Consider the following 27,910-nt stretch of genomic DNA (forward strand, 5'->3'; position numbering starts at 1 on the left):
ATGTTTTCATTCAGGTGAGTTTCAAAAAACCTAGTAATTAATCAACACATACTTTATGTTTATGCTCCATTTAGTGTAGCAGTAGTCAGTGCTTTTGTTTCATGTAGGCCCTGACATATTATTTGGTAGAAGCCTAATGCAAATCACTTCATGGTTCTTTTCTTTTCCTTTTTAAATTTCAATGGAATTTCTAGTGAATAAATTAGTAAATTTATCATTTTCTCTATAATAGTGTCACACGGACAGTTTGATGAAATAGCTCATTACAGTCAATGAAGTGAAATATGAGTTCCATCAGCACATTTTCATCAAACAGAGTTATAGAAATTAGTTTGCTGTTATCAAGGACTGTGGAATACAAAAATAAAATTAAGCAAGCTATTAGAGGATAGATTTAGGGAAGGTCCCAATTGAGTTGGAGCACAACTGCCACTGTGAAAAACAGAGGACTGCTGTATGCTTAAATGAATTGTGAAGCATCTGTATTAATTGTTAATTATGTACATTAGGGAGAAAATTAAATTTGGAACCACCTGAGTGTACGTGAGTGAGTGTACACACCACTCAACCAGGGAAGAATAAAAAGCAGGTACTTGCCATTCACCAATCATTGTTGAAATTTGAAACTGCACTATACTGTCAGCAGCATTATTACTTCTATGATCCTAAAACAGAATACACGTAAGTCCTCTACCATTTAAGTTATTTTCTTCTCCCAGTGCTTTACATAGTCAGAACTGAGAAAGTCAGGCTCTGTTGTGTGCTTCTTGTGAGAAGCAAGTACTCAGATCATGCCCTTGCTTAGCAGGGCGCTTTTACCTCCTGCCAAACTGAGAAGCTGTTGGCAGACAGCACTTTCTTTCAGAATCAGTTTTTATTTCAGCAACAGTCAATAATTTTGTTATTAAGAGTTATGTACTCAGTGCTTCTCATACTTGAAATAGTACATCCAGTATTAAACTTTATCCTTAAATCTTCACCTGACATTTAACATTTTGTTTTAATACATTATTATTAGACTTTATTCTCTGTGTGCAGAGGGAATTACTTCAGCTGTTTCTATTTATTCATGTTATTTTTGCATGCGATCCCTTTCTAATTTTACTCCTTAACTAGACTGGGAATGAATTCTTGGTGTCTTGATAGTGATATTATACAGACTAAACATTCTAGGCAGCCAAATACCAATTTCATATTACGTTTTTGCAGGTACCATGTGTGGTATATGAAAGTAGAGGAGGCAGCTTAAATCCTGCCAAGCTGAAACTTTAAGCAATTACCACAGTTGCTAAAGCTTGGAGGCTGCCTGACTTTTTATTGAGATGAGAACTGGCTCACTGTCATATTCACTTGAAGGTTATTGTCCTAAGTAAATTCAGTTTCACAATCATGACTCAGACTTTAATGAATTCTAATAGACTAAACTGCCCGCCCTATTTAGAAGTTTGCATATGTAACATTCTCTCCTCCACTGAGTCATAGGACTTGCCTAATTTTGGAGACTAAAATTAAGTTTAATTTTGGGATGGCATTTCCCAAAAGGGAATTGAAGCTATAAATAATGGGAAGATATAACCAGTAAAAACTGTTTGCATTTTTATTGCTCTGTCATTTCTGTTATGTAATGGTTTAAAAGTGCTGAAACTCAGGCAGTTTTCTGATTGGAAAATACTGTATAGTCTGTCAGTAGAACAAAATTTACCCATGACTGAAAAGTCACTCACTTGCAAATACAGGACAGTATTTTGCAGTTTTTGCAGATCTGCTTTAGCTGCCCATAAAATACATAGGCATCACCATTTCTCAGATCTCATCGTCTCCTAGTAATGGACTGGAAGAGCAAGAGAGGATACGAGGAATGTGGTATCAGTGGTATTCTTCCTCCATCAACCCACATCAATGGAAATGTTATTATGCATTTCAAAGAGCTTTCTTTCCATGCAGTAGGGAAAGAGTCAAGACAGAAAGAGATTAAGATATGCAGTCCTGGAGTTAAGGCATAATTCAGCATGCAATCCATATATTTCTATGTGTAAGCTCTTTTTCCATCCAACTTAGTGACAAATCTTTAGAAACAGCTTAGATGTTGTCAAGCTCCAGCTTTTACTTCATGATGTAAAATGTCTGTTGCAAGTATACAAGCCTGGAAAAAAATATCCCTTACTTTTCTTGACATAAATATAATTGGTTGAGAAGATAGGGCATAAGACTGAGCATGAGGTGAAGGCTCAGGCAGGGAAGCCTGTCCTGCAGTAGCCAGGTGTGTCCTTTAGGTAGGTATAGGTCAGTAGCTGAATCATTTTGCTGTTGTTGTAGTGTTTGCCTTCTCAGAACCCTGTCTCTGGAGGTGGACACAGGGAAGTCTTTTAACCTAGGCTGTCACCCTCACTTGTGCAGAAACACTCATATAATTTTTCAGTGTCTCCAGTTTACATAAAGCATGAGGAAAAGCTAATGGCTTTCTCTGTATGAGGAGATATGAAGAGCATATACATAATGTCTGTAAGTGTAGTGTAATTTTGTATTGAAAAAATCTGAGAATAGCTGTCAAATTCACATTCTTGTCCCTATTAAAGCTGTTGGTGTCATGGATCTGCATTATAGTTCCCTGAAGGTTACTGTAATGAACAAATCTAGATTCAATTATTCAAAAGTGCTGGAATTCTGCCTGTACAATTTTCATTTTACTAATGGGCTGGACAGATTCTGATTTTTCTCAAGCAGTTCACAAATGAAGCTTAACATCATGTTGCTAACCGCTTTTTTAATATTTCCCACATGTGAAGCAAAATATAAATTTTAAATGCAGAAAAATGAGAAAATAGAATAAATGTAAGTCTGAGGTTTTTCCTCAAAATATTCTAGTGTCATCTCGGACATTTGTTTAATCTCAGCTAAAGTCATTTTAACAGATTTGCTTTTATGTCTGTCATGGTTTTATGATTTTGATTATCAGTATCCCACATTATAACATCATGTAGGGCACTGGGAATAAGTGCTCCAGTTCTGGATACCTGTCCAGAAGAGAACTACATTCCACAGGGGGCTTTGCAGTTAGAGGAGATAAAACTCCTGGCAAGGTCACCTGATATCTCTCTTCTCCTTCACCTCTCCTTGCTGCTGCCCATCCCAACTGTGCGCATCACTTCAGTATTTGTGTAAGGCTTTTCAGACAGTCGTTCTCTCATTATAATGGATTCACTAGCTTCAACTCTAGTTATATTTCATTAAAGTGTGTTATCTTTCCTTCTAGTACCATATTTAGTAAATTATTTTGTTTCTCATCAGATCGTTGCCATTATTTTTAATTATTTTGGGGTTCCATTTCCCTTTTCCAGAGGCATGGATTTTCTAAAATCCCTCCGCCCCACTCATCATGGAACCAGGCTAAACCAGCCTGTAAACCATTGACAATGTCCATCTATATGACTGGCAGGTTAGGAGTTTATCTGATTTACTTTCACTACTTTCAGTTAGCTGAGCTCTGGTGACTGGATCACATGTGATCATGGAGACAGACAACAAAGCAGAAATTGTGATGCTCAACTAATGTTTATCTCACATACCGCCCTATATCAAAACACAGTGTGCAAGGCTACACTATATCGTATAGTTTTAAACTCCTACTTCATAGTTATTAATGGCTTTGTAGATCTTAACAGAGAAATGTCATGCTCTGTGTCACAACCCCACAGCCAGTCTTTTATTTTTCACCTCAAACTCCCCAGCAGGTCGGGGGAACTTCAAATATCTAGAGAAGGATGACTGAACTTGTCTTCAGTTTACATAGTCTCAATTTACAGCTTCATTCGTGCGTCTTTCAAACTGTTCTGCATTCGTCCTGTGTGACAGAGAATATCTGAAAACCTGTCACTACACTGAAATCTTAACAGACTTTAAACCTTGATCCTGCAAATGCTGCAGTATGTGATTTGAGTTCAGTAAGATCTCTTTCTTATAAATTCATTTGAGTGCTGCAGTAGTGTGTCAGGACCTGGTATTAGTAGTTGATGCAAGTGCTTCCTGACCTTTCAAGTGTGTAAGGTCCTAGTAAAACTAAAAAGTAACCTTTTTAAAGACCTGCAGTAAATTGTTTAAGTCTTGCTGGCTTAATCCCTCAGGTATTAGGCAAACAGTTATAAATTAGAACTTGAGTAGGAATCTGAATATTGAAAGTTAGAGGAAAAGTTCATAAAGTTGGAACAGTAAAATTAGAATAATAAAACAAATCCAAACAATTAAGTGGGAGAATTAAATAGTAAGAGCTCATTTTTCCCTCTCTGCTATTCTGTAGTAAAGTGTCTAACACTGTGTTCACTTTAATCACATTCTTATATCTTTTTGCACAGTAGAAAGTTCTTTGCTGCATGCCCTTCTTATCAACAGAAGAAAGTAGAGTCCTATCAACACATGATAAATTGAAGCATATCAAGATCTGTTACATTGGTAGATCATGATGGGGCTAGAACAGGAAGCTGCATTTCTAGAGCCTTGTCTGGGATGTAACTGCTCTTCCTCTGCACATTCTGATTCTGGGAAACAGAGTTATTGCAAGATTGCGCTAAATGGTAATTCAAATTATGAGGTTTGAATGTCTCCCTTTACTGGATCTTGTCCTTCCCTTTGGCTTGTAGAGTACTTATGATATCCATTAATTATGGTGCCTGGGACAAGGTGATGTGAATGCTTTTGTTGAGTGGGACTGAAAAGATTTAGAGAGAATGGACACTATTCTCATTTACCACACCTGTGTAAAACTTAAAGGTTGTTACACTTTTAAACCACATGTACTAGTCCATAGGGGAGGACTTGCTCGGTTGTACTGTGCATACTTAAAGCAAGCCACAGTCTTTTTGTGGTATTTGTGATGCAGTCACATGGGATTGGTTTACAACTATCATGGATTTCCTGACCTGTCATTTAAAAGTAATCCTTCTGGAAATATCTATAAAACATGGCTTGTGTCTGAACTGAATATTATCTGGTATGGTTTGGGAAATATCTCCATAAGAATAGAAGTTTTAGAGTGGTTTGTTACAATCATAAGATTGAAACCTGTGAATGAAATCTGGCAGATTTTCCATAGGTCCTCCAGGACACTTCCACCACATCTATCTTCTCAAACAGCCGCTTTCCTAACCCTCAGAAAAAATATATGTATATAAAAAATAGCTTTGAAGTGAAATATCTCAAAAGAAATCTCATCAGATGCAGTTGTGCGGGGGCGGGATTGTGGAACTCAGAGACAGCTCAATATGAGTTAGCAGCTGAGTACAGATTTATTACTGAGCAAGCTAGGTTTTTATACACTAGATTCAATCATGGCATAAGAAGATTGGGTAATTAGTATATGGCACAACATACGATTGGTTGCCTTTTCCTAGCTACACAGTCTAATACAATCCTGATGCTGTGACAACTCATGACCCTCGCCACCTCCTAGTTCTTGTTTTTCTGCTTCTTTTGTTCATTAAGCTTTCTTTTAAGGCTGTAATATCCTTGAATGTAATGTCCTCCCCGTTCTCTCAACCATCTCCCAACATGCTTGCTTAAACAGAAGGTGATTTCTGTCTTATAGCAACTACTGATTCATCCAATAAAACTCTTCCTTATTAGCTGAGATTATGGCAAATTCCTTGTTATTCTAGAGTGGGCACTTGTGCCATCATTCTGTCAAAGAATTCCCTTGGCTTTGCTGAACATTTCCTTCTGTTTTAGCAAACCCAAAGAATTTCATTTTCCTAATGTAACCAGAAACCAAGTTAACATTGTCTGATTTGGCATTTCCTTTAGAAAGGTCTAAACTTCTAAACAGCTGGGTGGGTGGCACTTTGGCCTAAAGGCCTATGTGTACATAATATATATACTATAATTTTCCTTTTATGCTTGTAGTGTTTGTGGGCTTCCTTACAAGGTAGGAGTTAGCAAATAATTCACCAGAACCTGAGCTAAAATCACAGCAGCTCATTTGATACAAATCTAATCAATACAAAAATGTGCACATCTTGAACTGCCCAGTTTAGGAATAATATTTTCTTATGATTATTCTTCTGAATCTTTTTTCCTGTTTTGCTTTCATTTTTGATGGTTTTACTTTTGAAATATACAAAAATAAATAAAAAATTCACAAAACTGAGAATGAAACAGCGGGGGCTGATTCTTAAAATTCTTCGGGGCTGGGTACAAAGACAGGTTTTCAGAAGATTTTGCTTCAGTTCTTCCTTTTTATTCATTTTTTGTTTAAGCATTTGAACCAAATATTGCAAATATTCAACTGAATTTGTCTGTGAAATACTGTTTCGCCTTACATCTATCATTGGGAACTCACTGTATAAGGGAGAGTGGAGATGATGGGTAGTGTGTTCTTTCAATAGAGATATGAGTATTGTTGCTCTTCTTGCATTTGTGTTAGCTCATGTGATGCCTTCACTAGGGGAGAATGGACACCATAGGGCAGACTGTTCCCCTAAACTGATATGTGTGACACTCCACTTGTATATATGGATGTCTTGAATCAGATACTTGCTGTGATTTAGGCAGATGGGAAATGAGAATTTAATTTAATTTCTGAGCAGCTAACTATTCTAATAACTAAGTTATAGGATCTTATAGGATATACAGGGGCAAGAGGTAGGAGATGGAAATGCATAAAAGTGTTCTCTATGTGAGTATATAATTAAACAGAAAGTGTTTGCCATCTACTATGCATATGCATATCTATGTTGTATTCAGTTTTTGAAAAATAAGGTTTTTTTTACAAAAATAAAAGTAAAAAAAAAAAAATGAAAACAATTACTCCACTACACAAAACAGATTTCAACTTCGATGGCTGAACTCACAGTAAACCGGTCCTATTCTATGTATAGAATTGCCTTTTCAGAAAATCTGAAGCAGTTTTACCACCCGTAATATCAACTGATGTTCCTAATTTATTTTTTATGTTCAGATTTTATTTATTTATTTATTTTTAATTGAAGGGAAGTATTTTTAAGCTTCTTATGATAAGGCTCTACAATTAAGGATCAAAGATTAGAGCTTTTAGTTAAGTGTCAGTAAGCAGATCAGAAAGAATCTGGAAAGATCAGATTACTTAAACAGAAGTTTCAATCTCTTCTTGTTTTCTTTATCTTTTTAAGTAGTCTTTTGGGATACAGTTCATCACTGTTTTTCATTTGTAGGTAAGGATTAGGATTAGAGTGCAATATATTTGTGTAAAAATGGTTGTTTTTGCTAAGTGCATAAAGCGATGGATGATTTACAAAACATTCATGGCCCAACTATAAAGATTCACAGATTACAGATATACAGATTGTGTGAAGTTCTCAACAGTCTTTTAGTCTTAACTCACCATAGAAGTGTGACATATAAATTTTTATGTTCCAGCTTTCTTTTTAATGGTAGTTAAAATATCTTTACATTGGTAAGCTACATGTGAAAAAGAAATGAGAAATAACAGTAACATACAGTAACTTTTTCATATGTGTGTATATATATATATATATATATATATATATATTTATTTTTTTTTTCACAACTAAATATTAAGAATTCCAGAATGATGGAAGAGTTTAGGTTGGAAAGGTCCTCTGGAGATCTTATGGTAGTAGTTCCCACTGAAACAGGACATTGGACTAGGTTATCCAGGGCCCTATCATGACAAGTATTGAAAGTTTCCAGTAACATCCTCTTTGGACAATCCTTTCCAGTGTTTAACTGTTCTCATAGTAAAAAAAAAAAAAAAAAAAAAAAAATCATGGAATTTCCCAGGTTGGTTTTCTTGCTTTTTGCTCTGTCACTGCTTCCTTCTAAAGATAATACCGCTGTCTACTCTATAATTACCTTTTGGGCAGTGGAGGGCTGATTTATACTGATATTGCTCCAGTTCCATTTGAGCTGTCAGCTTTTTAACATTTTGTTTAATCATCTGGCATATTTTAATTTAATATAAATACATCAGATTAGTAAGATTGCAGTGCTCACTAAAAACATCCACTGCTCTCCCCCCATTTATCCAGCCTATGATGACATCATAGAAGGCTACCAGGTTGTTCAGGCATGGTTTTCTCTTGTAGAATCCATGTTGGCTAGTCCTGATAACCTTCTCTTCCAGTTGCTGGAGTGGGTATCCAGAAGAAGTTGTTCCATCACCTTTACAGGGATGGAGGTGAGGCTGACTGGCCTGTAGTTTTCTGGATCCTCCTTCTTTCCCATTTTGAAAACTTGAGTGTATTATGCACTGCTGTGCTTCAGCCAACCCAGCTATGGCTTCATAGCCTAAGTAAAAATTTAAGGCAAGTGCTTAAATCATCCAGATGAATATCTGAAGTCAGTCCTAATCAAGCTGGATTGTATCAGTCATAAAAAGCATTACAGACCATGGTAATAGCCAGCATGTTTCAGCAAGGCAAGAGTAATAAGATGAGGAAATACTAATCTTTTCCACTTCATGCCACAAACATAAATCTTTTAAGGGCAACAACATAACGTCTACGCAATCTGATGTATGGATTAACTTGTAGATAGGATATTTAGGGAGACAAAAATTAAAGATTAACATATGAATGTATGCTGTTGCTGATAACTTTATGGAAAGATTGCAAATATTTTTAGTACTAGAGCAAAGGCCCTGTGTGCTGGGCTGCAATATCTTCATTCTGCATGAATGTATTTTGAAATAAGAGATTGTAGGATGGTGAAGGGGGTGGAAGTGAAGAGTGTATTTAGGGAAAGGGGAGGAAAAAATGAGTAATGTACATTCTCTTGCAGAATCAGCTTTGCCTCTAAATTCTACATTGGAAACAGCTGTTTGTCAGCTAGAACAGTTCAAGAAATTAAAAAGTGCTCATGCAATCAGATTCATCACCTCATAATAACTGTTCACTAACTAAACAAAAAAGAGAAAGTTGATGAAAAACGTTGTTTCACTCAGGAGTAGAATTACTCTTAATTTTTAACACAATTTTCAAAATATCAAGCATGTAAACTCAAATGTCACTGGACTTGCTTTGAAATTAGGGAAAGGTTTGTAAAAACAGTGTGAAATTGCACTGTCAATCACTTCTGTAAATGAGAATGAAATTTTCAAGTTTAGCTTGATAATAATTTGAACTATGTTTTAATCCTGGTCTAATTCTGGACTCTACCTGAACCCCCTCAGGTGCTATTTCTTCCTGAGTCAGGTGGATCCATTTTTCCAATTTGCGTTTGAGGAAGAACTGTTCCTTCCCTTCCCTTCCCTTCCCTTCCCTTCCCTTCCCTTCCCTTCCCTTCCCTTCCCTTCCCTTCCCTTCCCTTCCCTTCCCTTCCCTTCCCTTCCCTTCCCTTCCCTTCCCTTCCCTTCCCTTCCCTTCCCTTCCCTTCCCTTCCCTTCCCTTCCCATTTATTTATTTATAAATTTATAAATTCTTTGGTGAGAATGTGGTCTAAGTGGAAGACTTGTTGAATAGGCAGCTACCTGTAGGGTTGGAGTCCAGAAGTGCCATTTCTGTGTGGTATTCCAAAGGGATATTGTTTCTGATTAAAATGGTTTGCATATTCTTTCCCTTGATGCTTCTGAGTTTCCAGTGAAACTCATTTTACCAGTGTTTCAAGCTAGAAGTAGGTTTGTGGATGGTTCTTACACTTTATAAGAGTGTAATCATCTCTGTATGTGAGGTAACACTTCTAGGATTGCCCGAAGAGGTAAGAGACTTTGCTTTTCTGGAATAAAGAAATAAAATCCCTGATTAGCCAGGTGCAACACAAGTTCACAATATGTTTGGTTTTCTCAGTATCTGATTTGCAATTTTTGTGCACACCTAGAATACAGAGAGACACTTTGTGCCAATACCAAAAAGCAGATCTGTGAATGAGAGATTTATGCCCGGTATGGAGTGACTAATTTCTACAGTCTTTCCAAGATTAATTTCACACTTCATAATTTCTTGTGGAAGAGTTGTCCAGAAAAAGTTGAATTGATGTAGTGGGAATAAGCTGCTAGGTTGAATAAGAGCTCTCCTCTTAGTCTGGACAAAAATAAACTAGCACTTTCTTTTCTGACTTCTACAGTTCCGTGTTTAACTCCCTATGAAATTAAGTGAGGCCAAAGTGAGCCCCTTTGGCATTTTTGTTTAGAAGTTTTGCACCTTCCCACATTCAAAAAGAAAAATAAAAAATGGGCAAGAGTCCACCAGCTGAACTGCTGCCACTGACTTCTCAGTCATTATCTTGCTTCAAAATAAAACCTCCACTAAAAAAAAAAAAGGAACTACCTTGTACGTTAACACGGGAAGAATGTACTTTCAATATTAAAACTGCATGAAAGACATCTGTTCCTTTTATTACCAGCTTGATAATCTGATCCACTATTCACACTCTGTACTCCCTCACTGCTATCATTTTGCCCAGCTATCACACCTGGCTAATGCTGTGATTTCTGTTAGAAATTTAATCATGGAGAGGGACTGGGAAATAGTTGGCGAATAGGTCTGATACAATTATTCTGGTGTCTCTTGATGACCATATTAAACTTCCACCAACAGCAGTAAATTCAACAGGCTACTCTCTATTTGCCAGCATAACAGAATAGGAAGAGAACAGACAAAATAGATTTCAAAAGTTTGCCTGAATTGGCCGTGCAGGAGACTGCTGAAGGAAAGAGCAGAGAACGATGCCATGTAGCACAAAGATATTTTCAGCTTTCAAAATGTGATCCAAGGAATCTGTGCAAAATGAACATGGCTGTATTTCTCCATGAGTGGGTTCCTGAGAAGGTAATCTGCTCATATCCAGTGGAGAGGACATGCAAAAGGTGCGACAATTTAAGGACTAACTGTGGAGAATATTCTTCCATGATTATAAGGGAAGGTGGATGCTGAATTTCTTACTCAGTCTCCTTGTTCTGTATCATGTTTTCTTACTGAGTACTGAGGATAACTAACTGTTCAAAGGCCTACACAGTCATTCTGTGATTCCCAGGCTGGTTCTGCACAATCTAGCTTACACCTGAGGCAATACAGCTATATTAATCTATATTAATACAGTGGTGTGCCCCAGCTAATTGACTGTGAGCTAGCTCACGTTTCTCAGAATAGGATGATAAGGAATCTGAATATTTACTTGGGAGGAAGAAGATAGGAGATTGAAGGTCCGTAGCCTCATTTTTCTCCACCCATTAGCACCATCCAATTTGCAAACCTTTTCCTGGGCACCTGACACAGCTACTTAGCCTACTTTGTTCACGTGGAAACTGAGAATAAGGTGGTTTCAGTAAGCACTGTACAAACAGTGATCTAGAGACAATTTGCAATGTAGACAGACACAAAGCATATGGATAGACAAAACAGATGGTATGTGAGGGAGGAGGAGGAAACAGAAGTGCAGAACAGTGAACAGATTTCCTCCCAGTTGTCCTAGTCTAGTACAACTAGAATAGGGTCAAAATAAGAGTCCAAATTGCTTGGCCTGAAGACCAGTGTCTTATCAGTATTGCCTTAAGTCAGGGATGATTTTTTTATTCCCTTAACTCATCTGCTCACTTTGAGTATAGCTATTACCTTCCAGATAATTTGAACTGGAGTTTGTCTTTATGTCCAAACAGTTTAGAGATTTTCTAATCATACTGGTTCTCATCAGGAAAGGTCAGGAGGAATGACATTTTTCACAGTCAGTCTACTTTAAAACCTGGCTATGTTTCATGCATAACAACAGTAACAATTTGCATTTATATAGCACCTTCCATCCCTTAGGATCTCAGAATGCTTTATAAACCATGTGTGAGAATAACTTCACTGAAATAACAGTTAAAAGTCCCCCTTGAAACCTCTCAAACTGTGAGGTACTCTGAAGCTCTTACAGAGCAGTCAGCAGATGAGCATTGCTACACAACCCATAGAGAAAGGCATTAAGAAGGTACTGTTTCTTATCAGATGAAAATGGTAGATGAAGGAAAAACAGAGTCAAACTGAGTATCAGAAAATTTGATGTTGAGATGACACTACTGCTACAAAAATACAATTGTAAGAAATTTCAAGACCACTAGTAGTCAGGCCTTTGTTTTTATGCCTCTTCTGCAGGAGGACACCTCTGACAGTACAACTCAGTACTGAGATGGCTCAGGGTGAACAGATCTGCATACTTCTTATTCACGCTAGCTAGAGTCAGTACTTACTGGCTTAGATGGTAGTAAATTACATCTGGCAGTATTTCTATTTATATAACGTGACCCTGATCCTGCTGTAATCTGTGGTTGCATACTGCCTTCTCATCCAAAAAAAACCCCAAACTTCTATATATTCTACTTATTTAGACAGCAATGATAAAGCAACTTTATTAGTACAAAGGGAGATGAAAATGGTATCTGACTGAAGTTTGAGGATTATGGGAGAAATTCAGTTAAGTGGGCTTGATATAATCACATGAAAGCTTGTATGTTGGTCTCATTATTAAATTCATCACTTCAGTTACTGAAAAGTAGTTTCTACACATCACCACACTGTCCTTTGGAAGTGTCTAGCAGTGGCAGAAAAAAGGAATGCTGTAACAGAAAGGCTTTGTAGCAGCTGTACTTGTCTCAGTGTTTTCTAAGGTGAGCCTGAGGTTACAGTCATTTTTTGTTGCTGAGTCATAGGAAAAAAACATTTTAGAGAACTCCTTGCCACAGAGTGTGGCATAAGGTAAAAGTTCATGTTTATCCCTAAAGTAAATAAACATGCCAAAGGGTGTAAGAAGTCAAAAAAATATGAAGAATATAAAACATTTATAAAATATATGCTGCTTCTGGTTTAGGAATTTCCTTGAACTACAAATCACTGATGGATGAGGGAGTGATCTGAAGGGTTATCCCTAAAAATCTGTGCTGTTCTTATCCTCCTTCTTTGACACTGCTGCTGCTTGGCTGGACCACTTGGACCACTGGCATGGACAAGTGTTTTGTTCCTCAGTCACTGGATTTCCAGTTGCTCAGAAAAATGTTCCAGCCTGTCAGATTTGCAAACGTATTTTAAGAAAAAAATTTAAGACTTTCCAGAAAGGAAAGGTAATTTTTTTGTATGATTGAGGAATTCTCAGTCTCCTGATCTAAGTGCTGCGTGGTCCCTCATGCTTCCTTCCATGGAGGCAAGCTGAGTCCAGTGTCAGTTATAAATGGTGCAAGACCTTCCCACTCTGAGCACTGAATCAAAGTTGTGGATGGAGCAGGAGGAGTGGGTTTCCCCAGGCTGCATCATGACCCAGAAAGAACATCTGCTCTAGTTCTGGCTGTGAAATGGAGAGAGAATCCCTGTATAAACCGGTGTTTTAGGATGTGATTTGGAAGAAACTTCTCTTTGGCTCCATTGCCACCTACTCAAGGGATCTAAATGCTTAGCCTAGCTCAAAGAACACCTTGGGGCAAAACCTTGTTTCTGATTCTTGGACTTGGTGGCACAGAGATCTGGATTTCTCTAGGTTTGGAGGTGTTTAGTGTTTTTGTTCATGATCAAAATCTCCATATCAGCATCCTTTCTCCCCCTTGTCTCTCTGCTTAACAAACTGAGCCTATGGGGCCCCCGGAGCTCTCTGTGACTGTTTTATTCATAGCTTTAGCCCCTTTCCCAGTGCAACAGCTTCATCAAATATTTTTCAAGGACAACTTTTCTCCCTAAAGGTTTGTTCAGCAGCAATGAGTGTCTCATCTAGGGAATCTATTCTGATTAATTTGACTTTAGCTTTCTTACTACTCCAGTGGAGTCTGAATTTGTCAAGGACTTAAATATATATACACACACCAGGGAAGTTCTACAAAAAGCCAAGGCACAATGAGCTGCCTCCTAATTTTATTAAGAGACTCATTCTTTGGAAACAGACTGCTGTTATCAGCTTGACCAGGCCTGAATGCAGTAAAAATTAAGCTTGAAGCTCCAAACTGTCTGTTTTCTGACACTACTAAAGAACATTCACTCTCACTTGATATTTTGGGGTGATTTTTTAGGATGTGAGTGTGAGGCAGAGTGGGTTGGTGGCCAGTAGAGGGCTGCCAGCTCCAAGGAACTGGCGGAAAGCTGGGGTTGGTGAGTTGGGAATGTGCCTTGCACTGCAGCCCGTGGTGAATTTATAACCCCCAAAGAAAACAAATTAATGTGACATTCAGCTGTGGTCTCCCTGCTTCTCTCCGCATAGTGAATGCATGTTTCATTAGCAGCGTGTTTTTAGAGTTTGTGAAACAAAAAAAGGGAGGTGAGGGTAAACCTAGTCGCCTTCTTCCCACATGTGGAATTAATATTAAATGGTTTGAGTTAACTATAGCACTTACAGGAGTCTTTGTGAAATTCTTGAGCTGCTTGTGAGAAGAAATTCTTCTATCACTCCCTACATGGGAAACTGGTATAGAGCCCTTGGTAAGACATTCGGAGGAGGTGGCTATAAATGAACTTTTCTTCACCCCCTCATATTCTCTGCCTGTAGTTATATGCCTGACCACACAGTGTGCTCCAGCTGGCAGCGTGGTTCAAATTCAGCCTGTGGGATACTTTTGCCTAACCAGCTGCCTTCAGCATAAAAGCTGTTAAAGTATAATACAGTTGCTCCATGGGCTAGTAACTTCCCCTGATCCTACCATGTTAAGAGCTCACTACCTTCAGCTGCCATTCAATCCATGTAGAAGTGAATGCATCCTTTGCACAATGCCTGAGGGTGTCCAAGCTTGGAAATGTGAAGTGCTGCCAGTGAATCTCAGGAAGGATCCCAAAGCCGTAATTAGAACAATTCCTTGAAAGTGGGCCAGTTCCCCAGAGCTCAGGGCATCTGAGCATCTGTGATATCGTCCCACTTGGTTAGGACAGGAGGGCAGATAAGTTTCCCAATGTTCTGATCTATAGAGCTTTTTTCTTTACTATTTGTGTTCCCCCCCCCCCCCCCCCTCCCTCTTTGTGAGTTGCCTGTAGATCTGAATTCCCCCTCAGGACTTGTTCCAATTCCCAAAGCAACACTGGAGATGGGGGTGACAGGCTTTTTAGGTCATTTGATGCTTTTGGTATTAGCACTTAATACTGCAGGCACGAAGCTCATAAGAATGGATTCCAGCTACTATGGAACAAGCAGACAGAAACTGTACACAGAAGCAGACTCCAGATGCTTGTCTGTATGGTGCATGACCTTCCCTTAGCTGTTCAAGGGCAGCATGAATGGTGGATGCATTTGAAAGCATTAACATTCCTCCATACCTTCTGAATAAATTTGCTATTTTATAGGAGTTAATTTTGTTTGAATTTCTTCCTGTTGTTTCCTTTCTTGGTCTCCAACACTTAGGAGGTCAGCAGAAAGCTACAACTTGCCTAATATTTGTTCAGTGATTTTTTTCAATCAAGAATTGGACTCTTCATACATCTCACATTTAACCCCTTACTTTGGATAGACTTCTGCTTCTGTACTTGAAGATAATTCACTATTGATGTCCTCTCACTCTGTTTATAACATTGGATTTAGAGAAAATTATCCACCTTGCAGGGCTGAAAATTATTTAAAAGACTGTTGTTTGTTGTTGTTTTTTTTCTTCTTCTTTTTTTTTTTTTTCTATTATACATATTATATTTCTCACAGAGGCATAATTTTAAAAACATTTTGATCTGTGTGTTAACATATCTAAAAATAAATGCCTGGCAGATGTCTAAATGAGAGGACTGGTAGATTAAACACAGGTTATTCCTAAAGGAGTAAAATAATCAAATTATTACTTCTCTCCAGGCCAGTTTTATTATTTTTAGTCAACTTTGTATTGTTTAAAAGTTATATTTAGCAGCAATTGCAAGCCAGAACTGTTCCTTAGGTAATAAATGTTCATCAGAAAGTTGCTTAAAACTTTTACCTCCTAATTTTTTGTGAGTAAGAAGGTTTTGGTTTATTTCTTGTTTAAACACAGAATTTTTGTAACTCTCCAGTCTGACATGTATATTCGTCTCCACAAATTGCTTTGTGGGTTGGAAGAAAAGGACAGATTTCAGGAAACTTTATTCCAAGATGTACTCAGCTCTGAGTATCTGCTCTCTATATTTAGGCTCTGAAAGAAAATCCTTTCATGGCTTCATGGCCAGGAATGGAAATGTGGTGAAAGCACAGTGGTAAGAGAGATTTAGTTGAAGTGCCACTTCTCTGCGGTTCTTTGTGATCATAGGATTCAGGTGCCTGTGTTCACTACAGCCCACGTCTTCAGCGGGAGGAGACAACAGTCAGTTTCCAATACAGATATATTTGCTATATGGAACCCTGCAATGGGAATTCTCTTAGCATTTCTTTGTCTAAAGAGACCTGATAAAGCCATTTAATGTGCCATGCATGAGTTTCTACTCTTCTATTGTGCGCTCTGGAGTGAGAACAGATATAGCAGAGGTAGAATTCTAAACACAAATAGCATTTTTCACCAAAACACTTTTGTTCACCAATAAGCTATGAATTTATCAAATACTGCAGTGAAAGCTGTATTAATTTATATTCCAGAAAGAGAGAGAATGTAAAAATTCAAGCATTTTTACTACAAATTTTGGTTTTGAAACAATGCCTCAGTTAGGAATCTGATATTTTGAAAACAAATTAATACAAACACTGGAATTAAACACTTCCCGTTAAGCTTCCAAATTAATAACAATTTTAAAGGGACTCATGAGCAAAAAAAGAAAAAAATATATATTTATCTTATTTTAAGGTTTTGTACATACAAAAGTAACTTGAAAATTATCAGGAACTAAGCTTATACACTATGCTGTTTTGTCTAGGAGAACTGCAACATTCTCTCACAGCTTCCACCATCATTTTAAACCAGGCACATGCTTTGGTTTAGACATTATTGCAACCAAATGGTGTAGAAGTAAGAGTTAATGACATCATAATCATTTCTGGCATTGCCTAGAGAAAAAATTCTGTTCTCTGACATGTCCATCTGTATGACGTCTAGCTAAGATCCAGGGAGGAAATGTTTGCTTTGCATGAGAGCGTATGTGGATATAGCCAGGATATCTGTTTAAAAACAGAGAACACACCAGTAGGAGCATGCTCTGTGCTAGACAATAGGTGGGTCATAATCCCCACTAATGTCAGTAAATCCTTAGAGAAATATGGGAGTGTCTTTGTGTTGAAATGCAGATCTCAGAGAAACAGGCCCTGTGAAGGCAAACTATTAACATTTTTGACCCTTTGCAAATAGTTAGTTGTAACCATATATGTACATTATTAAAGCAGAGGTTGCCATGGCCTGATAAATTGTACAACTGTCCCTAAGTGACACTGTGAGAGTTATCTATAAGGCCAGTAGCAACAGTGTTCTGAGAACTCTTTTTAAAAGATCTTTAATCTGTCTTCTTCCATTTTGATCTTCACATTACTCTGAAAGTTTTATACTGACATCAGCAAATATCCAACTGATTTTTATCTGCAATGTGACATGAATGTTGAACATCTCAGTTCTGAAAATGTAATTTCAAACTTGTTGCTTTTGTTGCTTAGCACTCAAAACCAAGCGGTATTTTAATAATAACTGTTGGATGCAGGTAAGCTCCTCTCTATAATATTTTTGTAATGACTGATTGCAGAAATATACAAGTAGAAAACAGCCAGCTAATTCAGAGCCCGATTCAGAAACTGATTGCGTGTTGTGCTATTCTTTGTCTCAAGTTTGTAACTTTTCTTTCTTCTGATTTTTTTTTTTTTTTTTTTTTCCTTGTATATTTTGGGATGCTTCAGAAGAATAGCCATACTCAAACTCCATATATACCATTTAGAATGTAGATAGCAGATGGAAGATTTGGAACTTAACTTTATTTGGGAAAATAAAAGGAATTACTCTGCAAATTAAAGCAGAAAAGTCTTTTGAATGAGGATATATTCACTCTATGTTTTGAGGTAGATTGGAAAGACTAACTGAAAGATTTCATCCATGTTGCATCTTCACAATATTGCTTCAGACAGCATTTCTCAAGCTCTCAAACTTAAATGTTCTGGTAACCCAAAGCAGAGTTTGACATTTGAAGTGTTTATATTTGCATAGATCCATGTTGTGCACCAAACATTTGCTGCAAATTCTTGAAGCACGATTTGTATTTGATTTGTGAAATTTCTCATACTAAGTTGACTTCTTAGTGCATCTCCATGTACCTGTGGAATTGGTTGAGATTTTGTGTAGACCTGTGGTGTTTTTTTGTCAGGTATACCTTAAACCCTGATGAAGTTGACTCTGTTGGCCCTTAAACAGAGATTGTTTTACTGAACAATGACAACCCAAGAAAATAATTCATTCCTGAGAACATGAACAGCATTCTTCTGAAGGTGACAAAATTTTGGGACTGTGTGTCTGATGCTTATTTGGACATTTTTTCCAAGAAAGAATTACTGTTTTATTTTCTATAGAAAGACTTACAGCAAAGTTTCAGAGGAAGAACTTGAAGACTTTGGGTAATATGCAGCCTTAGAGGAGTATATCCACTGGGAAATGAGTAGACATAAGGCTTTATGAATTTATGTCGTAAAGGGAAATTTTTGCTCATTGCCATCTGGTCCTACAGACTCTCTGAAGTCAGGTAATTGAAGCTGAGGCAGCTAAGAGCCTCTGTGATGTCATTCTTGTGCTTTAACTATTTGCAAAGCACCTTGTCCCACTCAGGCACCTAAGTTCACCTTGCAGGATGCAAAGAAGTAAAGGCACCACCTTTTTCATTACAGCCTTCCTCTGCTTAGAAGAGAGGAGAAAAAAACCTTCATTCCCGATGTCTGGGAAAACTTGTCCTATAGAATGCAAACTCCACAGCGTCTTTTTTCTCTGTCTCCTTTTTTAACTAAACTTTAGAAGTGATTTCTTGAAGACTGCAGAGAGCAACTCAGTCTGGAATGCTAACAAATGGCACCTTGTTAATTAACTAAGCAATTGTCAACTTGATCGAATCTCTTTGAAGTTTTCCAGCAACTACGTGCACACAATATGCAAGGAGATTAGTAGTGTAGGAACACCAGTGTTGGCAGTAAGGTCAGCTTCTTGATCAATAACAACTCAGCCTGAGCAGACATTTAATCTAAAAGAAAGAGGTCATCTCCAATCAGGTCTTTTAAAGAGATCGACCAACAAAATCTAATTACTGATTACTGAATATTTAGTCAAGCAGTGACCTTGTTTACTATTGTTTAATCATACATTATTAGATAATTCCTACATTCAGCTCCAGCTTGTCAATTAGATTTTGTTCTAATTAATATTTTAACTGTTAAAGGAGGCAGAGCATCATAGTGTATGTGACACTGATTTCATAGGAACTTCAATATAGTCCAGGGGCAATAAAGTCAAATCCGTCAGTCTTAGACAAGGCAGAATTTGTCTCTTTATTATTCTGAACAAATATGTGGGCCTTTTACTAGGGACAAAGACAATCCAGAGTTCACAACATGAATATATGTTACAACATTCTGCTAGCTCATATACTAGGAGGAATGTTGTGAATGAATGCATCTTTTCATAGATATGTCCAAGAAAAGCATCTCACAGCCAAATCTGTCAGTGTTAATGATGAACAGATTGCAGTTTGCCTAGAACTCACTTGAAACACTAGAAATCATATGTTCACATACTGTTTGTATTATTGATATCTTGTCTAATTTGTAAGAGCTCTGTGTAAGGGGACCTATTCACACTGGGTAGCAATGAAACAGTCGGCAGACTGAATTAGTAAGAGATAGACAGATAATTTTCAGCTCCAGTGTCACCTTGCTTTTTCGATGTGACTTATCTCCCACAGTCCCACTGAGTAGGCAGTGGGATAGCATGCAAAGGAGATCACTTCGAGATTCCCAAGCACTTGTCTCTAGAGCAAGCCATGGAGAACATCTATATCTGTATGTGCAGAGTTAATGCAAGTTGCCAGTCATCCAGGCTGCACTTGTGTTGAAAACACCAAAATGTCAAACCAGACTTAACATAAATGATTGGCCCAGAAGTGACTCAGAGAGGGAGTGTGCATTTTAAAAGCAAAATTACATCCAGAATTGTGACATTGTGATCTTCTGTGAATGTTGAATCTCTACCTCTGACACAGAGGATATATGTTGGTTTTCTGGATAAGGGATTTTTCTTGTACTTATTTTGGCAGCCACATCTGCCTTATCTGTGCAAGGTCCAGGATCCTGCTCTCAACCAGGCATCTAAGCAATATTACTCTTAGACAAGTTTTGAAAGCAGTCACCTTCCACATAAATCAATGGCAACCATGTCTAAGCACAGACGATTGAGTGTGGACTACAAAATATCAGAGCACCCAGCCAGGATGAATCCTGATGCTTCCTGAGTATGCTTGTCCTTTTAGATCTCATTAGTGAGCTGTGCCTGTTGCTGTGTCTTCTCCAGACCCCTCAGTATGAAATGCACGAGTGAAAGATATGTGCCAGATAAAGCGTGTTCAGAGGCTCCTGAGCCATGACCAGACTCAAACTGGTTTCCTGCTTCATATGTTTTGCTCTATGATATTTTTCATCTTCCCTGCCAGCTTTGCCTACGTAACTTACACTAACTTATTCCATTCTTACACTATGCCAATGCTTGCTTATGGAACTCTGAGACTGAAAATGTGGGTTTTTGATTTTTATTTTTTTCCAAACATATCAACTGCTATAATCAAATATATTATCTAATTCTGCAAGACTGTAGCTCTGTGTCCCTCAACCATCTCAGTTATAATAATTCTTTATTTACATCAGCTTCCTCTTAAGGGCAATACTGGCTCATTTCAGTTCTTAAAATTCATCAGTGTTCCATGAAATGCTGCACCAGGAGCTAAATTAGAATTTTCTTCTTCCTTTTAAAGGAAAAAAATGAAAGCAAGAAAGAGGGGGAGAGAGAGATTAATTAGATCACGTTCAACTTGAATTGGCAATTAGTAATTAAGTTTTTTTTGTTTGTTTGTTTTTTGTTTTGTCACTTTAAAGTCTTAATATCAGAGTATTTTTATATTGTGATCATCTTTTATAGGGGAAAATTTTCGTGTTTTGTATTTATTGGTCTCAGACTCGGTTTTGACACTGATATTCGCACACAAATTTATGATCTTACATAAGATGAATTGCTGCTTACTGTGCCCTCCAGTCAAGAGCTAAAATTAGCCAAATGTTTGTTTTAATACATATTTAAATACTTCAGTGTGGTTATTGAACATGTTTATTATGTTTTGATAAACAATGAATCTGTGAGTGCTTTGAATATTGATTATATAACTAATAACTAATCTTAGGAACGACTTAAGTTTTCAGATGGAGTAACTGATATAAGTAGAGACAGTAAATCAGAATTGGATAAATTTATGCCCTAAGGTTTTCAACCAAGACTTCCTTTTGGTTAAAATGAAAGGTAGGAGGAAAGGGAGGGGTTGAATGACACAAGCTCTGGGAAGTTGGCTTTGTTTTATTTTCACATAGATACCATAAACCTCACGTAATGTCTGATGCCACAGAAAGATTTCTACTGAAGCATTTTTCTTTTCTGTCATTCCATACAGTAAGCTTTTCTTCTTGTTGAGTTAATGCTTTCATTTCTTCGTCCTCAGCAGTACTGAGTCCTCAATTCTCAGTGTACATAAGGAATACTGTGGGTGCTCAGAAGGATGGGTGCTTTTGAAGTACAGGATCTATTGGTTTCTGAGTACCATTACTCTCCTGATTCATCATGACTTGATGTCAATATCCTCCTGTGAAAAGAAAAAATAGCCTTTCTACTATGTTGTTGCTGAGTGCTCGATTTGCTTTTACATTTGTTGTATATCACAACAGCACACTTCAGATATGATTGTTTAGTCAGAGAATATGTGATTTTTGCATGTGTGTTTGCATGTGCATTGAGTAGATTTTTTTCCTAGAAATCACTTAGTTTACATTAGATTAAAATATTGGCAGAGAAAAATCAGCATAGGCTTTAACCCTCTGTTCTGCTGTGCTACCATAATAGAGTAGCTTGCATACATGCTCAGTCTCCCTCTGTAACAACCTGGGCTAATCAGAGCACATCATAGCAGGGAAAGTTCTGCCATAACACATGGTAGAACTTTTTAGTGAGCAGAAACCTGAGATTTTATGTCCCAGATGGTAGACTTATGGGCCATTACGATGCCTTAGATTGACTCAGCAGGTGAAATGCGGGAATGAAAGCATTTCTATTGCAAAATAAATAAATAAAATAAATAAATAAATAAATAAATAAAGTAAAACAAACAAACAAACCAACAAACAAACACACCCCTCAAAACTGACTCTGAACATTGGGAGCTCAAAATTTGGCCCTCACTAGGGCTTTGTAAGTCACAGACCAACTACTGGGATTTATGTGATGGTACGGTGTGATTAGATTTCCCGTGGATCATTAGAGTATCTCTGTGGGTGGTGATGTGCCAGATACTGTTCTCAGCTGGAAGGAGAGTCAGCAATAAACAGCCAGATGGGGGAAGTGAGGGGAAGAAAATTCTTAGTCAAAGCTGAATTTTCAAATTAAAACTGCACGGATTTTATGTAAACAACAACAACAATAAACATCACCCAAAACAAACAAAACACAAAAAAAATGCTTACTTTGTAAAATCCTGAAAATGCTGCTTTCTTTCTCTTTGACAGCAGGATGAAGGAGATCTGTCACCTGGCTCTAAGTCAGTGACCACAGTTTGTAGAATTCTCAAGAGAATTCTGGTCATTCTGGGCCTCACTGTACCTAGCCCAACACCAGATACAGCATTAGAACACTTGCAGATGAGAGCTGGGGATCTGCATGTCATATTCTGGGGTGATGGAGTGACATGCTCAGGATCTGTGGGTAAGACAGCACTCCAGTCCTTGCCCTTTTCAGTGATGAAAGTTTAGAAAGCAAGAAGGTAGATGAATTTCACTGTGAAAGCACTGTAGTTGCTTTTAGGACTAGCTTGCATCGTCTGCTACTGTATTATTGTTGGGCTGGGCTTAGAAAGATGCTTCCAAAGTTTTTATGGGACTAAACTCATTTTTGTTCACGTAGAATGTTTCACAGTGATGTATTTGTTTTAAAAGAAAATGTGTCATCCTCATTTAGAGACATTAAAAGGAGTGTTGTCTGGAAAGGTGTGCTTCTACATTCTACAGCAAAGACAAGTTTTTGCAGTATAATTTTAGTCTGATGAAGAATAAAAATTTAAATTTTTCAAACATCTAAAAGGGAGGAGCACATTTGTCTTTGAGAAGCAACACTCCAGTGCACCGTCATGTTGTGCTCTGGAGGATGGAGGTTTGACGAATATGCTGAGAGCAAACCTTATGGCTTTGAAGACTCTGAATTGTTTGACCCTACATATCCCCTTTGCTCTGTCCATGTACTGCCTACCGCTGACAAAAAGACTATGGCACAGAGTAGCACATGTTTGCGTTGAAACAATCAGAGGAGTCTATGGAGGATCAATGTAGGGGAAGCAAACTGTGAAATCACTGTTGCAAAGGATTCATGCTGTAAAAAAATCCAGCTTATAATGTTAAATCATCTTCTTCTGAGAAGGCTTATCCACTTTCATTGTCCAAACTGGGCAGTGTTTCAAATGATGATGTAACATCCTATACCAAACTCCAAGGTTTTTGACTGTATGTAGTAGTGAATGATAAACACTTTTGAGCACTGTGTCTTAAACTCTCTTGGTTGCTTTGCAAATATTTTAAACTTTAATGTTTCTCAGCTTAAAATAACGTTTAATAAGAAATCTCTGTTATGGCAGTATATGGCATAATAGCCAGTAACATGTCTTTGGGAGATTTATGCCATTTAATTATGATCCTTTAACTTGTAAATTTCTTTGCTAATACAGTTCCGTCAAAAATATGTCTTTTTCAAATAAGCATAATTGCAAAAAATCACTGTTAAAACACCAGACCACAAAAAATGTTTCTTACTTTCTTCCAAGCAATGGAATTTCACTTTTATCCTATAGCATCATTCACAGTGATGTCAGCATGTCTGGTTTTCCCCTCCCAAAGGCCCAGAACTAAAAATACTTTCAGATCAATGACAGATCCAAAATTTACTGTCTTGTGAGCTGTCAGAGCTAGGCACTGCAGTTTACTGTCGTTCAAAACTCATGACTCACTACTACTCAATGAGATAGGGCTTTAGTTTCAAAGCCTCTATATTCAGGAAATGTGAATCAGTGTACACAAATTATTGTAGGCGAAATACCTATTTTGGAAACTTCTAAAACTTACTGTTTCCTCCCTCCATTTGAAGACATTATGTTTATAGTCCATGCCTCTGCAGGGGCCATAATCTTCTGTTGTTTGATGGTAGTTATTAGGGTTGGATGAGACCTCTAAAGTCACCAAGTTAAACTATTAGCCTAGCAGTGGCAGGTCAAACCATGCAATAATTATATTATTAATTATATTGCTACTCATGACCCAAGATAATTTCACTCATTGTGGCCCAGGCAAGCCAAAAGGTTGGACACCCATGACCTAGGCCAAGAACTCCTTCACTGTGGGAGGAAGGGAACATTATTTTCTTGTTCATGCTTTGTAAACACTGTAAAAGGCAAATGCAGAGCACAGTATCGTTCATCCAAATCAGCACATTTAGTATGGGACCTCAGACTGTTCCATTTAATAAAAAGACTGCTCCAAAAGTAATGTCTCCTATTTTATAGTGTTGGCCCACAGTACCAGAGGAGGATGTTTGTGGTATAGCAGCACAGACTGAACCTTCTCACCAACATTCTATTACTTTTTGTCATTGTGCAACAGATGGCAGCAGAGGGGCAGTCTGACAAAACGATGTTTGACATTGAAGTGTCTCTGAAGCAAAGGAGTGTGGTTGAATTTCTCTGTGTGAAAGGAATGGCACCGATATTCACTGGTGCTTGATGAGTGTTTCTGGAGATCAAGCAGTGGATGTGAGCACAGTGAGGCAGTGGGTGGTGTATTTCAGCAGTGGTGGCGGTGACAGTGGGTCACCTCTGTTGGTGCAAATTTTTGTAGCTGACTATTTACTCTATCAAATAGTGTTATTGTACTCTTTGTATCTGTTGTTGTTCCCACAGAAATAAGAGGAGACATTAATTTAAAAGGCATCTGTATATAAAACATTTATTTCTTGGGCTTTTAGTTTCAGTGAAGAAAACAAAACTGCAAGCAAAAAAAGTCTGATTTGATAAAGCCTAAGCTGCTTGCTCACCTCTTTCCCTTTCAGATAGTCATCTGAAAAATCAGCTATTTATTTGCACAGCCATCATTGTGGCAGATAAATTCTCTTTCCTGAACAGACCTTGCTGGAGACTCATGAGTCACTCTGAAGTGACAACTCCCCCAGCTTCCTGAGTGACAACATCACTGATTCTTCTGACCAAAGTCAGAGTCTTTCTTGAATGATCTCAGTACTAAGTCCTGATGGCTTATGCCATGTAAACATGTGTAGAGCATAAGAGAAAGTCAAAATGTTGTTTATATGCTAGCATAAGCCTTTCAGAGAACATATATTCAAGACCTGATTCAGAACTATCGATGGTTTTACTGGAGGAAGCCTTACCTACATGAGGAATGCAGATGGTACTGCTCAATCTATTAGTACAGATGAGCTATTCAGAATTATATTACTGGTTCTCGTGAACCTTAAATGTATGGTGGTTATTACTTAGTTCTGCTTTTTAACAGACCTTGTAACACTATGCAGACAATTTCCAACCCCAAATCTCATCTCCAATCTTTTAAAATCGTTGTTCTATCTTTATAGCATCAGAGGTGTAGCAGGGAATAGGGACACTGTATCACTTTGCACAGTAATGGGGGAAAGGAAAGGGAATTGTCTATAATTTGTTTCTCCATCTAGAGAAGTCAAGCTAAGTTATGATGGGAGCGGTGCAGCAGTCATGATCACCTACCGTTTTATAGCTGATGTGATTGTTTTTATGAAGCCTATAACATTTTTAACAGTGCTGTTGTGCTGAACATCGCTCTTGTCTCAGCAGAACAGTATTACTACAGTCAAGTCAATTCAGCTCTCAAGCAGAGCTTGCTGCTGGGAGGATGTGAGAAGAAAGTGCACAGAAGACTCTCCTTCCTCAGACACAGGCAGGGGACAAGAGAAAGCAGGGACACTGGTCAGTTTGTCGAACCTCACAATGAATTATTCAAAGATTTTATTTTTTTCCTTTTGGCAAGGTGAAAAGCAGTTCTGCCACATTTCAACTGGATAACAGCCTGCCATTTAGCGTGACTCTTCAGCTGTTGTTATTCATGCAGCGATTGGGTGAAGGGCACAAGAATGGCTGAAAACAAGGACTGGAAAAAAAGGTCGTGGTTTTCATCTATCTGTCTAAATTCTTGAAGGTGCTGCTTTGCAGAGGGTCACTTAAAACAGCACTGCTTCCAGCCCCATAGTAGAAGGAAAAGTCAGGTGGAGGATGAGAAGAGAGAGGCAGATAGAAATCCCCTTTTGTTCCAGCTTATTCTTTCTGCCTGCATACCATTGTTTAAGTGCTTACCTGATTGCTCGTATTTCTTCTGAACTGCAGCAGGACATGACTTGTAAACAAATGAGTAATATCCTTCTAGCATGTGATGAGGTCAAGTGCTGTGAAGTGCTCCTCCGCTGTGTTGGCGGCCATTCTGAAAAGTCCTTAATTCCACAACTCTCCAAACACTGCAGCAGACTTTGACACTATGATAAGAGGAGAGACTCAGCCTACTTCTTCAGACCTCTTAAATTCCTCATGTCATCAGCACGTATCTCTACTTACTCCTCAATTCTGAGAAGCAGAATTATGTTTCAGTGATGAAAAATATCTACCTCATCCACTTACAAACTTGTATAGTTCTCTGTATCTAAAAGGGTGCCAAATCCCAATTTTTAAATACTCTGTTACCACTGTCTATGTTCTGTGGAGGCTTAGAGGGGAATAAGTGAATCATACCTCAAGTGCAGCATTTGCGTTGCTTTTACCTTGGAGCATTTGCTTCAAAGTCAGTGAATTTGCACTGCTTAGAACAGATTCTCATTTCCATCATTTTTATTTTTTTATTTTTTTCCTTTCATAGCATGTCCTCTTCTGTTTTTGTTTTCCACCATCTGCCTGCCATTGATCTGATGTCACGACTTCTGTTAGAGTCCACTGTATGGACAGGTTTTGACAGTTGTTCTGGTCTGTTGGCCCCAGGAGTCATTTTTAAATCCAATTTTCTTTTTTAGCCAAGTGCTAGTTGGTCTAATGAAGAATATTAATTCTGTAAGAATGGAAAAAAACAGACAAGCCATATGAATCCTATTGTAGGTGAAACTGTGGATTCTTGAAGGAGGTGAAGCAATATTGCTGAGCTTTTGTCTGGCCCCTCAGCTTCTGGAAATCATTAGACTTAATGTTTGTTTGTCCTGCTCTTTTGTATAACAGTTTTTGAAAATGAGAGTTCAGTCAACAAACTCTGACTTAAAAATAACAGTATAGTATATACAGTATAGGAAATCATTAGCAAAACAGAGTCCAGAACAAGTTGTATATATGCAGATGTAGCTCCTGTTGAAGTTATTGGGAGTTTCTGCGAGCACGAATACTTGAGAAATGAGTATTTATTAGTGTAGGCTAATACTGGAGGCAGAAGAAACCTAGCATACTGGCACAGAGTTTGATGATTGTTGATGTAAAATGGAATTTCCACTAGCTGGACATGCAGAGAGTTCTTTGTATTCTTGTTCTGAAAGTGAGCAGCACTGTGCTGCTTATAAGGAGAATGATTGACTCGTAGTGAAAATTAAAGTCTGGAAACATTGCAACAATTCTCTTTTTAGACATTTTTCTGTGTGGAAGTGCCTGTGAGCGTCTGCACAAAGAATTTTAAACTACAGTTACCTAAGTGAGATACTTGGTAGAACTTCTGGTTTTGCCAGGTGATATTTAAAGATCTAATGGACATCATGAAAAGAATGAGGAGGAAACTTTGGCTAGGA

This window comes from Excalfactoria chinensis, chromosome 2, assembly GCF_039878825.1.
Source record: "Excalfactoria chinensis isolate bCotChi1 chromosome 2, bCotChi1.hap2, whole genome shotgun sequence".
NCBI classification, from domain to species: Eukaryota; Metazoa; Chordata; class Aves; order Galliformes; family Phasianidae; genus Excalfactoria; species Excalfactoria chinensis.